This window comes from Epinephelus fuscoguttatus, linkage group LG8 (assembly GCF_011397635.1).
Source record: "Epinephelus fuscoguttatus linkage group LG8, E.fuscoguttatus.final_Chr_v1".
NCBI classification, from domain to species: domain Eukaryota; kingdom Metazoa; phylum Chordata; class Actinopteri; order Perciformes; family Serranidae; genus Epinephelus; species Epinephelus fuscoguttatus.
This window is the reverse complement of record NC_064759.1, coordinates 32961856-32974793: the sequence shown is the minus strand read 5'-3', so window position 1 is coordinate 32974793 and position 12938 is coordinate 32961856. Positions and strand designations below refer to the sequence as shown.

Here is a 12938-nt window from a genome sequence, read left to right as displayed (position 1 = left end):
AAAATGGTCTTGGCTGTTTTTGCTTCACACTGTGAAAACCTGTTCGAATCAATGTACACGACAAAAAGTTAAGTGAGTAAAGAAGTGTCGCTTAGTCCACAAATACACACATTTTTAAATGCTCACAACTTTGAAATGTCAGAAAAAAATGACAAGTTGATAATGCCCAAGGTGATGTCTTTACTAAAAATCCAAAATCCAAAGATATTCTATTTCAAATTACACAAAATCGATAAAGCTGAACTTTACATTTGTGAAGCTGAAAATAGCATTTTCTTTTCTACTTTCACTCGATTAATTAGTTGAAACGTCTTCTAGTGTAATAATAATATACAAATCAGTTGACTACCCACTGTTTTAGCATTGATTATGTAGTTGTAACTCACCTTAGAATAATATATTATGAGGGAAAATCAAGAACTAATGCAATTCTGCATACATTACCACCTGATTATAACCAACCAGAAGTTATGGATTACACAGGGTCTTATATACCATCAGAGCACCAAAGTAAAGGTTCTAGTGATGGAGAATATATATCGTCCATAGTTTTGGGCAACAGATTTAAAAGCTCCATTCTTCAAATAACAGAATGCAGGTTAGATCTAAGCCTCCCTCCCTCTCCCACTGGGATGTTTGTATAAAACCCAGTCAGTTCTCAGGGGTAGAGGTTGACAGGAGAAGACATCGCCCCAGTCCCTGGGAGATTGGCGAACACAACACATATATTAATGCATTAAATGTGTTGACTGTGTTCAGCCCAGGGATGTAGGAGGGAGAGAGAGAGAAAGGTTAGGGGGAAGAGAAGGAGGAAAAAAAAAAAAAGCTGTTGTAATGTATGGTGTTGTCTTGTATAGCGTGTCTGGTGGTGGGGGGGGGGTGGGGTTGGAGGAGTGTCGGCCAGATTATAAGGCCTGTGGTGAGAGATGAGGGATGGCCGACTTGTAAACAAGTGACAAGCGTCCTGGATGACAATTCCTAATCCATCATAGTGCTGTCAGCGGTGACCGGTGAGGTGACGGACAGGACCCAGGAGAGGGGACAGCTGCTGCACGTCAATCCACATCATAATTTGAAAAGCTTTTTCCACATGAGCTGAAAACAGAGGGAGAGGAAGAAAGAGGAAAGAAGTCATGCATCCCTCTATCTGCCACCTTCTCCTCAATCTGCCTCCCTCCTGCTCCTTACTTTTTCTTCCCCTCTCTTTCTTTGCTGCTGTTGGGGTTACAGATGATGTAGTTTCCTCTTCCCTTTCAGATGGTAAACTAGAGAGCCATGGCATCCTTTGACTTGTCTTTGCTGCTGGGACTGTTATCAGATAAAGAAGAAGTGCTTTAAATATAGAGCTGTAAATGTGCACAAGACACTTTGAAAATTTATCACCAAAACCAGCTATGGACATGTTCTGAGATATTTGTCGACATTACATGTGCTAGTGTTGTGGGAAAACACCTCCAAGAGTTAGTTATTTGAAAAACTGAAGTTGGATTTAATGAAATAACTGTGTAGCAAGGTGTTAAATGTGCAATGCGTAAGATATGGCCAGAATCCTAGTTTAAAACACCAGGGACTATTTATTCTAATCAATAAATTTGAATTTCAACATGATGTAAAGAGGTTAAAGTTTTGATGTTATGTCAAAAAGTCTACATATTCTGCAGATATATCTGATAAAATGAGCATGCTAACCAGCTAGCCCCTTTCTTGTCATACCACTTCTACCTCAAGAGGCGGTAGTGAGTCACTGTAGCATCCAGACTGCCCTCAGATCAACGTGAGAGGACGAAGACGTAGAGTACATCTCCCAGTTGGCGTCACAGGAAACACAAAGATGGCTGAAGCTCTTGGTTAGGGACCTTTATCCCCATCACAACCGCCCACTCCAACACTGGCATGGCTTTCCACCACTGGAGACAGCTCTTGGCGAGTATAGAGGTTCGCTGCTGAACTTGAAATGTTTCTTTTAGACTGGTAAGTAACATCTGATGTTGGCGATTTAGCGAGATGTATCTTAATGCAATTAATGACAACACACTGTACAGATAAACATTCCAAATGCCATTTTAATGTGGCTATTTACTTGCTACTGTGGTCTGGCAAGCTATAGCATAAAAACAGATGCTACACAACAAGATTATAAGATAGCAGTTTTATTTAGACTGGTTCTCAAAGTTTAAGTAGGTTGGAGAATTGTTGCATATTCTTGTCCTGCTAGTATTTCACTTTTTCTTTCTTTCTTTTTTTAAAATAAATAACCGATGACTGTAAATTCAGATTGTATTGTATGTCAAGCAGTTCATTATATATTGATCACTTGTTCGCTATACATTTTTAAGTAGTGTGTGAGGAGGTGAAATGCTGCCCCCTATTTGTTTGGAACATGTGGCCGGGCATTACACATTGCACCTTGAAATCGCTATAAGATTCTGTCTTTTTCTCTGTATCTTTATATGTGCTAACAAAAATGATGCAACATTCCTAATAAAAGTTTTAACCGTCGTGTTCTTTTTGACATTGACCTTACTTCCTTGTTTTAAGTCCCACAGACCCCACTGCGGTATGTGTCAAAATGATAATGACAATTGCAAAAGTATCTTTTTTTTTTTTTGGGTCTGTTTTTTTCCCCGTCTCTTCCCTTTGCTGCAGGGCTTGCACATTTGAGGAAGCTGACAAAACAGAAATGACAAGAAAGAATCCTTATTACACCAAATATGAACATTTTTCATGACATAAATCAAATTTTTATGTAATATGGGTCATGCATGTATAAATATAAATTGCTCTGTAGTTGAAACAAGGCTCTCCATGCATCTTCTAGCTTTTTGCAGCTGAATCGGGTACTTCTCAGTATGGGGACAGCAAACTTACATGAGGACAAAAGGGGACTGGAGGACACTGACTGAGCTGACTTTAATAATGCAAACAGGTAGAAACATGTCATCAGTTTTAAATCCTGTTTCTAAGCAGTTCTCATAAAATCAGAAAAAGTAATGAAGTATCATGGAGGTAAAAACAATGTTTAGTGGGTTTGTTTTAGCTGTTAAAGAGGGGCAGGATCTGCAGGACCTCATACACAACACTAGGGTTAAAAATGTAAATGTGTGAAAAGAAATTGTTGTAAATCATCATAGAGGTTTCAGGGAAATTCATAACGTGTTAGTCAAATTTGACTTTATGGATGAGGAAATACAGAATTTGTCAAATCTTACAAGAGAATGTGGTATTTGATTTTACTGAAATGCATTTTAAGGTCAAGTGTAAACACAATCCAGACTCCAGATATGAGATGCTTGTTAACGCCAGGTGTAAAGAGGCCCTATGAGTATTAATCTTCCTCTTGGCTGTCGGCGGGCTGATTTAGTCGCCCATGTTGGGTCAAGGCCCTCATTCTTTTCTTAAAGACCTCACTTCCCTGCCAAACCAGGATTTCCGATTGAGGGGCCTCAATAACAACTTTGATGTGGACGCCGTCCTAGAGGGTGAAGTGAAAGGCAAGAGGGAGGAGGGCTACACAATGGCCTGACCTTCCTACTGCATCTGCACAGATCACGCTCTAAATGGTCACATTGATGCTGCTGCTTAGCTCTTTGCTGGGAGTCCTGATGGAGCCAACACTGGGGACTGGGACACAGCAAAGCCTGGGCACCTGCCAACAGACAGGGACAAATTGATTGAGATCAAGCCAGCTCTTATTGCATTTAACCCCCCCACACTTAGCAGTTAGTTCTGCTTAAAGCAATGCATAAGTAAACTGGAAAGGAAGTGTAAATAGTGGTGCTGTTAAAACAAGCTCTCCAATAAAAAGATTTACTTTTCATAATTTCTTCGGCTCGTCAGTGATGTTTGTTTCTAATTCTAATTGTTTGCTGACTGTATTCACTCTGTTTTGTTAATGTCTATTCAGTTATGCTTCACACAATCATTGAAAATCTTGGCCTTCAGTCTTGTTGGCTCAGTTTGCAGAGACACTTGTGAATAAATACACAGTCAGAAAATACCGCTTGCATTGTGCCAGAGGCATTGTCACTCTTCATGATGAAGGTGAAATCAAAAATCCCTACAAACCATGTTTTCGCTTACTTGAAGAACTAAATGAAAACAACTCATGGAAAAACATGTTTTCTATGAAATATCTGAAGCCAACACGGGGCCTGATGCGTGACAGAAAATGCTTATTTTCCCTGTGGGGGCCACAAATAGGGTTGAGTAGGTGATGTCATCCACCTACACTGAAATATGTGAAAGCCTGTATCCTGTCAGGTGTAGTAAGATAAGGCAACAAAATCTGTGTTTTACTTCCTTTCTTCAATGTTACAGAAGAAAAAAAAAGGTTGTGTTTGATTCTTTACACGCAAGAGAAGTTTTGAGTGGCACCTCCGAGTTGAACCTGCCACCTTCTGGTCATACCTTTTCATTTTACATCAGATGGTGATTTTTCTCAGAGGAAACCACACTTTTTAAGCTTCAAAACAAACACACACTCCTCATAGATGGTTTTCTTAGTCATACACTTAAGGTCACCGCAAGACAAGAGTGGTAAGAATCCGAGAGCAAAAGGCAAAATGGTTTGTGTCGATTTAAGCAAGAGGGTAATAAGAGGAGGGGGGGAAAAATCAATAACAACATAAAATTGACTTAGTGCGTGTCATAAAACATAAGTAAGTGCTCTGAGATGGAGAAAACTGGAGTCTCAATTTAATCTGCGCAAAAGCTGCACTGTACAGATGAAGTGACATGAAGAGAGGGAGCAATGGAAAGGAGAGTGGGAGGGAGGTAAAAAAAACAGGAGGAGGGTGGACAGAGTTGCCCACAAGATAGAGAGAGAAGGATACAATAAAATCTAAAGGACAGACACTTAATTGTCATATTAAAGACTCTCTCCAGTGCTCGGCAGAGTGGAAGGTTAGCTCCCATTCATCATCTGGCTAACAGCCACTTGAACGAAATCACAATTAAAATCTGCTCAATATTGTCCCTGGGACGTTTTGCGAGCATTAATTTTTTCCCATTGATTCTCGACCCCCCATAAATCAGAAATGTTGCGGCGCATGTAATGGTTTATGGAGAAAGGATTATGGTGTTATGAAGCTAATGTAGCAGAACCGTCTCATTTAAACACAGCCTCCCTGGCCGTCTTACAGGGGACAGAGTTATTACACCATTACACAGCCTATCACAAACACAACACACTGACACTGTTTAAAAGCTGCGTGTAATTGGACAATACAGTAGATTTATAACATTTATGATCATAATAGCAGTGTGTTAAAGGATTTTGTTTATTGCCAGTGCTAAAGCATTGGTGGTACTGTTAGGGATGTACATTAGGGAAAACTACTTAAAGGTTCAGTTCACCCAAACCCACTTATGATTTTTTCTTTTTTTTTAATTTGGGTAAACTGACCCTTTAATCTCAATTTAAACAATGTTCGGTTGTGATCTTTTTTTTTTTTTTTTTTTTACAAGACTTTGGCTGCTTGTGTAAGATGAATATTGATTATTGTGTGCCATCTCTGTAGTATTGCGTGTTCTCAACATCCTATATGTGTGAACTGGCTCAGTCAATGGAGTCAGACCTACAAGTTGTGCTCTTCCCACATCGACAGTAGCACATGTCCCATTAAAATGTCTGCAACCTTTTTCTGTTTATTTGTTTGTTTTGTGTTGTTTATTTGTCCATGTAGCCTACACCTTAAAGGGACAGTCCACCCCAAATAAAAAAAATGCATATTTTTCCTCTTACCTGTAGTGCTATTTATCAGTCTAGATTGTTTTGATGTGAGTTGTCAAGTGTTGTCAAAGATGTCTGCCTTCTCTCCAATATAATGGAAGTAGATGGCACTTGGATTGATGTTCTCAAAGCACCATAAAGAAACATTTGAAAAACTCAACAGTAATGTGCCTTTCCAGAAATCATGACGTAGTTACACAAGATAATTCACAGACTTTGTTGTGAGCATTTTCATGTAGGAACTATTTTCTCTGTACCGAACTACACCCACCAGTTGTATCATTGCACAAAAAGATGCATGCATCTGCTGCTAGCTCACCTAGCACCATTGAGCTAGCAGTACAGCTCAGCAGAGAAGGACACCATTAAAGGGAAATTTCAGTTTATTTCAACCTATCTAGGCTAACGGCTAACATGCTAACTATTATTTTTATGTCACTAGTCACTTGAAACAAATTTAGGACGATAGGAGACAGGTTGAAATAAACCGAAATTTCCCTTTAATGTTTACGTCTCATGCTGTCATGAGCACAAGTCTGTCGTCCATGAGTAGTTCAATTATATTCAAGAGAAGGCACCCAGCAACTCACAGCAAAACAATCTACACTGATAAATAGCACTACAGTACAAGTAAAAGAAAAAATAAGTATGTTTGATCTTGGGGTGAACTGTCCCTTTAAGTATAAGATTTTTTTTTTTTTTTTGAAGAAAATGCAAGAAATGCATTTCACATTTCAACATATTTAATTGTATTCACTGTAGTTTAAAGTGAAATATTTATCCATCAATCTGCAGAGCACCTGTTGGCTTTTATTCTAAGTGATTGAAAATGGGTTTATATTTACAAGTACTGGTGTGACACATTGTGTGACTGTGAGCAGAAAGTAGTGTACTGTACATACTGTAGACTCTACTTCCTCTGTTCCATGATGGGAAATCTTCAGGGTACTATAGAGAAAAAATTCCCACTCTGAAATCAGACACTCAAATAAAAAGGCAGAAGGTGAATATAATGTGCAATATAGGACATTTGGAGTGATTTTGGACACGGCTATACAGTTTGGTGATATCATGTAATTCACAGCGTAGCTCCACCCAACTTACACCTGATAAGGGGTCTAGTTAGCCAGTTTAACTGAAACCTCTGGTGTGGGTGTGCTGGGCCTTTAAAGGGTAAAGCTGGTGTTTATTTCAGCTGCAGATTAATAAATTCTAGTTATGTCACTTTTAAAGATAAGAGTCTCTGGGTGTGAAGTTGTGAAGCAAAGAAGGATTTGTGAATTCAATAGGAAGGGGATTTGTCAGTGTGTTCCCACAGCTGAGGGACACATTACTGTTTTGTGACGGCTGGAGCCTAGCAGCTCAGTGATCCCAGCGATCCCAGCTCCGACTATCATAGCTCAATCTGAGAGGGGGAGAAGGAGGCCCAGTGCCCAAGCATCAAATCATCATCACATAAAATGGTCCTGACACCAGCTAAAAAGGGAGATGGATCATGTGGCTTTGTGGTGCCGGAGAAGTTTGTCCCTTGATAGAGCCCTTAACTCAAAGCTAGTGCACCCCCACCCTCCTCCTGCTCCCATCACCACCAGACATTCGTATATGGTACAGAAACACACACACACACATACACACACACACACACACCGCCTGCTTCCCAACAGAGGTAATTCTCTCTCTTCAGGGTCAACAGCTTAACAAGGCCAAATCATAGCAAGCACCTCTTGGCTCAAGCATCCCACTTGGACTAGGTGTGTGTGAGAGTGTGTGTGTGTGTGTGTGTGTCTGCCTTTGTGCATGGATGGGATAACTGTAGTGTAACTCTATACCATAACAATAGAAATGATATAATACGAGCAGCAGGGCGACAACCTCCTGTGGTATTTCAATATGAAGATGAAAAGCAGTAAGTCTTTTTGACAGCCCCTCGGCTTCCAGTGAGTACATGTAAAAATGATGAATGTAAAGAGAAATATCCATAAGTGCCATGGCCTGCAGTGTTTCCCATACATGGCTTTTACAGAGCCTGGCGACATGGTGAGGGCACTGTATGCGCACAGACATAACTGACAGCTTTACAGTGTGCATAAAACCACTCCGCAGAGACAAGCACATATGTATATTGGCCCGTGTCTCCAACTCTTAAGGAAACAACCTAAGGAAGCTTCTGGTGGTATATTAACATAGGCAGACTACTGTATTTTAAATTTAGCAGTGTCTTTGCAAACTCACAATTTATACACAAACTGTGTCAACATCTTATAAAATATGATAAACTGTGTCAGATTTAACGTCCGAACAGTATGTAAGATGTTGCATCTCAGCCAGGTGCACCATGAAAATGCTCAGGTTGTTCTTGACTGTTTGAGTATAACTCCCGTAATTTGGAAGATTGCAATCAAGAGACCAATGCGCTGATGGGGTTAACGAAAGAAGTATTCACACATTAAGAGGAGTTTGGAACTCTGTGAAACCAGGTGAAAATTGAGTCACTTAAAGGCAGTTGTTCCCAACTGATGGGTCGCGGTCCAAAAGTGGGTTGCAGATCCATTCCGAATGGACCGCAAGTGACTTGCGAGCATATGAACTTTGTAAAAAACACACATAACTTTGGAGGTACAGTGAATTTCCAGCACAGAGCTTTTATTTTGAAGTTCTGTTTCCTGCTGTGAGTGAGTAAATAATGGACAGCTACTTAACAGAGACAGCAAACTAACTTGAGACATGGGCAAATGCAGGTATGACGCTAAATATATTAAACTGTGTGGACCTTGAACTAATGGCTAAGGAGAAATCTGGACCCTGTGGCTGCGCCAGTTGGGAACCACTGTTTTAAGGTATGTCATCACCATGTTTCCTTTTCCTAAACCTAACCAAAATAACTCTACTGGCCTAAACCTAAAGATGCCCAGTCATGTTTCTTTTTCTCAACATAACCAGAGTAACTTTACTTGCCTAAACCTAATCTATGTAACTTTATGTAAAGTATGTAGCTAACTTTGTGTTTGTATGTTAGATATCATACAAACCACTGTATGTGCGTTTTCATGAATGAAGGTATGACATGAACCACTGTATGAGAATACAAAATGCTATATATACCTGAATTCAGCTGTAATAATAATCCACTATTGTACATAACACTGACAGGTGCCATTTTGCTACGTAATGAGAACTTCCCCAATTGATACTTAAATTACACTATGGTGATTTTACTCATACTCCTTTAACTTTACTTATATAACATTTTGAATGTAGGACTCCCACTTACAAAGGAGTATTTTTAAATACATTCATTTATTAATAATTACTTTCACAGGGACAAGTATATAGCCTGTACCAGTAGCTTTACATAACACAAAACTCAGCAAAACATGTATAAAACAGCACAAAACACAGACAATAAGTTGCGGTGTTGCTCAGTTGAATACTTGTTTCTCCACTGCAACTAGATAGAAGCAAAATGCCCATGTAGAGCTTCAGTATACTTTGTTGGCACACGTAAATTAAGAAAAAAAAGAAGCTAAAAAAGAAAGTGAGGAAGACCTTGTTATTATTATTTTGGGGCAAACACCTGACTGCATTTGTCATGTTACTGTAAAGGGAAAGAACAGTTTTTACATCTAAGGAAGCTCCACTGACAAGAAACATTTATCCGATTAACAAAGAGACATAAAGACAAAATGTCTGATCTAAATAGTTACAGAACTAATGTGACACTTTGAAGGATGCCACTTGCATAACTGTTAAACAAAGAACACTGTCATGTGATGAAGGCAATGAGACCCTGAAGTCTTATCGGTGGGCTTGTTTCTCAAATTGAAACTGCGTTCGCTTCCTCTTGCAAAGCTTTTCTGCTCAATGTCTTTGTACTTTGGGTTAGTGGAAAAAGGAACATGTTTGGAGTTATTTTTCACTTCCAAAATGTCTCTGTCACTGAAAACCAAAACCTGTAATTAGGAGAAAAGCTGGCAGTATTGCTTTGGAGGTAAAATGCTCTGCACTCGTTTTGCGGCCCCAAAATTTCACCTGAATTCAACTAAAATCAAAGAGCAAAATTCAGCACAGTGGGTATCATGCTGCACAAACTGTAAGGCTGTAATCATTTAATGCTGTTTAAAAGCTACATGTAGCACCCTCTGAGGAATCAAACAGATGCATCTATTGTTTCCTTCACTCTGACTGATCTCAGGACTGAGGAATAATGAGGAGCCTGAGGAAAACCTCAGGGGTTATGTAGGAAGCCCTTGTTGTACAACAGATAAACAAATCATTTGCTGTAATGTTATCTAAATAATGATATCACCATGAATAATGTTATTTGAAGGGCAATAAATGGCTGCTTGATAAGAAGACCGGGGATTTACAATGTCTGTGGGGACAAACGTGATAGTAGTGAAATAAATGTAGTCCGAAGCACGATGCTGTAATTCAATCTTTAGCTAAGATCTTTACGGTACGGCCGGGGCTTCCGCCGTCAGCTGCAGACTGCCAAAGAGTGCCACATCTCCCAGATAAATTCTCATGACAGTCTGCGAAATGCTCCCATAACCAGTGACACTGGATGATTTCCCGCCTCTGACAAGCCCCAGTATTGAGTATGATAACACTTACTTTGTCTTCATCCTTGGCTGGAGTATAATATCAATCCGTTTGATGATCCAGCAAACCGAGTCGAGCACTTGTGTATCAATCTTCATACATCGCTGCCTAGTGTCTAACAAAGAGCCCAGAATGGGATCATTCAATCACTCCCGGGCTGTGCAGTGTTCGGTACACTCGGCCTTCTCTACAGCTCAAGTGTTTCACCCCCTGTCAGCATCTCTCCTATTTTTCATCCCCCTCTTCCCCCTGCCTCTTTCTTTTACTTGTGAGGGATAAAGACACAAATTACAGATGATCATAGAACTGCGTGCTTATCATAACTAAACGTCACGTGGTCACGTAGAATCTGGAAAACACACAGAAAGTGCATTTCTGCCTGCACTAACCATCCAAGTCTGTCACCTTTCTCATGACCTATCTTCTCTTTTACCACCCATAAAAATCACTGCTTTACCTTCCCACCCTTCACCACTATGGCAGCCTCAGCCTGGCCTTCATTATCTGTACCCTCCCTTTATCTGAATATCAGAACTATTAGAGATATCTAATTATACTGAATTTTACAATCATTTATTTTTTTAAATCCAACAGCACATAACCAAACTGTGACCAACAGCTTTAAAGGTCCAGTGTGTAGGATTTAGTGGCATCTAGTTGTGAGGCTGCACAACTAAAAATGGCCAAATGGCTCTATCTAGTGCCAGTGTTTGTTTTGTCCATTCTGGGTTACTGTAGAACAACATGGTGGACTCCGTGGGGAAGGACCCTCTCTCTATGTAGATATAAACTGGAAAACATAATGATTGTTAATTTCAGGTGAATATAAACTAATGAAAACATAGATATGAGTATAATATACCACCTCTGCCAATAGATGCCCCTAAATCCTGAACACTGGACCTTTAACATTCACCCTCTCCAAACAATAATGCAATAGTTTGACATGTTGGGAAATGCACTTCTTACCGATGCTGCCTTACCGATACAGAAGTTACATGAAAAGCTAAATTTCACGTGCAATTTGTCTTTCTTTCTCTCTCTCTCCCTTTTTTTAAAAATGTATTTATATATTTATTATTATTTTCAAATTTTGGTTGATTTAAGTACTTTTGGACAGAGCAAAATGCACGTCTCCAGTCTTGATGCAAAGCTATGCTTACCTGCTGCTGGCTGCAGCTTCATAGTTACTATCATCATCTCACCATCATCAAACTTTTGGCACCAGCTACAAACTGTATCTCCCATTGTACCAGTTGCGTGGATGTGCGCGCAATTCCATTCACATTAAAATTGAGGGTCTGCGTCAGTCTGGCGTTTCCCGATCCACACTCGATTCCAGTTGTTTTGGCTGTCTTAGTAGTTCTTTAAAGATAAAAGATGTGCAGCGAATCTCCTCACACAGCCTCTCTTCAGCAAGCATACACTATGTTATCTTCTTCTCCGTGAAGGATTATTTTGCAACTGGAGCATATACAGTCAGCATGCTTGCTATGCGTACAGTCTACATGGTCACAAATTTTTGGCCACATGCGCATGCCCACATAGAAGCCATGCAGGTGGGCACGAACCCTTGTGGACACTGGTGGATGATGACATTAATGTCACGTGGACCAAAACGAACCCTCATAGACACAAGGAAAAAAATGAAGCTGGCTCCGAGGCACATTCACATTATGGCAGAAAAACGGTTTTAACACGCATGTGGTGTGTTTCGACAGCTCCCCGCAGTGTGTCGGGTGGAGCAAGGTTCTGAAGTTCTGAATTTCAGGACTGCAAATTAGACTCATATCAGGACCAGACAAAAACACATATGGCCTTGGCAAAATATCAGCAGTTAGATTTTGTTTGGGTCTCTGAAACATATACATCAGTACAACACAATACAATTCAACAGCACCACCAATTACTGCCTCCAAAATGGTCTATTTGATCTGTTTTTGGTATAGAAATGTATTGGTCAAATGCTGTATCATGCATAAATAGATACATATATGGAAATCTATAAACACATTAACAACAATGTTCAGTTCTGCATAGCACTACAGCATACATTCTCTTGTGCATAAAACATACATGTATGATGTATTTTACATGAGGTCATTTTGAGCTGTAAAACATTGACTTGACATTACTTGGTATGTGTGTATATGATTATAAAAGTTACCGTCTGTAGCATACTGATTATTTCTTTGTATTTACGCTGACCATCTCCAGTAAATGTGGCTCTGCAGCAGGGTCTGGTGCACTGTGAAGACAACTATGAGGCTGTGCTCTCCCAGTGAAATATAGCTCAATCAATAGACACTCAGCAATCAACTTTTACTTGTCAGTTTTGATATATCCGATCATAGCTTTGGGTTGTTTTGCGATGTCTAATGTTCTGTGAAGATGGGCCTTTCATATTCTTTATTGTTTCTCTCTCTTTTTTTTTTGCCCCCATCAACAAAAAAATGCGTTCACACTTTTGTGAAATAAAACCTCAGAGGGAGAGAAGGGGGGGATAAGAGGGAGGGGGGAGAGGTGGAGGAAACAATGAAATTTAACCCATTTAAAACTGTATCATTTTCGGACCATACCTCAGGGCGCTGGGTGTTTATCGGCG

The 12938-nt window shown here is 39.9% G+C and overlaps 1 long non-coding RNA gene across 1 annotated transcript in view; it reads left to right on the top strand.

The window, feature by feature from the left end:
- Window positions 1–2039, top strand: part of LOC125893879 (uncharacterized) — an 80237-nt gene extending 78198 nt beyond the window's left edge. The window contains exon 4 of the long non-coding RNA XR_007449938.1: window positions 1729–2039. This is a non-coding gene — a long non-coding RNA (uncharacterized LOC125893879). The remainder of the gene's footprint in view (window positions 1–1728) is intronic.
- The last annotated feature ends 10899 nt before the right edge of the window (window positions 2040–12938 follow it).